The sequence below is a fragment of the Echinops telfairi genome, unplaced genomic scaffold (assembly GCF_000313985.2).
Source record: "Echinops telfairi isolate 266 unplaced genomic scaffold, ASM31398v2 ScPeMD7_1;HRSCAF=3_0, whole genome shotgun sequence".
In the NCBI taxonomy this organism is placed as follows: domain Eukaryota; kingdom Metazoa; phylum Chordata; class Mammalia; order Afrosoricida; family Tenrecidae; genus Echinops; species Echinops telfairi.
Genome location: NW_022103896.1, coordinates 61,423,240 through 61,424,297, shown reverse-complemented (window position 1 = coordinate 61,424,297; position 1,058 = coordinate 61,423,240).

Below are 1,058 nucleotides of genomic sequence, written 5' to 3'. Positions count from 1 at the left end.
AAGATTCAAGAATGCTACCAAATCATCTCCTATTGATTGTTCTTTAGTAAGAAAGTACGTTGTTCTTCTTTTTAAAGGATTTACAAACTAGAATAGCTTGCACTTAGAAAGATTCAAGACTCAATTGAATGATCTAATATAATATGTCAGAGATTATATCTAATGATATACTAATGTTAAAGAATATTTTTAATGCTAAGAACATGGCTCATAAATATGAAATAAACAAATGTCAAAATTAGATTATACATAAGTTACATAGTTAGGGATGTGGAAATTAATTTGTAAATGGATGTGGAACTGCTTAATATCCAGAGGACAATTAAATGAATGCTTGGAATTATCTCTTGAGATAAGGAAGATAGTATTGAATTTATTTTACATATTTCTCCCAGAAAAAAAATGTACAACTCTATGAACATGAATTTGCATCTTTATCAGTTCTACACAAATCAACTTATTTCCTCTAAAAGTTATGAAACAGAACAGTCAGTCAGAATCAGGGACAGGCATAGATCTCTACAGAGCAGGATAACTCCAAGAGTTTTCTAGACAATAGCCATTATTCCATTGAAAGGATACGCAACCATATTTCTACTTTCAATTTTTCCAGATTTCTCTTAACACTATATTTCTTTCACATTCAGAAATATATTATCACATTAACTCACCGTCATCAAGTTGATTCTGAGTCATGGTGACCTATTTTGGGTTCCTGAGGCTGTAAATCTTAGGGGAACAAACAGCAGCATCTTTGTCCTGAGGAGGGGCTGATGGCTCTGAACTGTCCACTTCGCAGTTAGCAGCCATATGCTTACCCAACAGTGCTGCAAGGGATGTCATTTGCTATAGGGTTGCTATGAGATTGAAATCAACCTCATCATCATGGACTTGTTAACCCTTTTGTTCCAAGTGACTGAGGATAGAAAGTAAGATAAGATAGGATTCTTCCTTCAATAATATTTTGGCAATATTATTGATAATATCGATAATTTATTTAACAATAAAAGTGACAATTCTAGTATAGTGACATAAATCATATACATATAAGTGAAGTC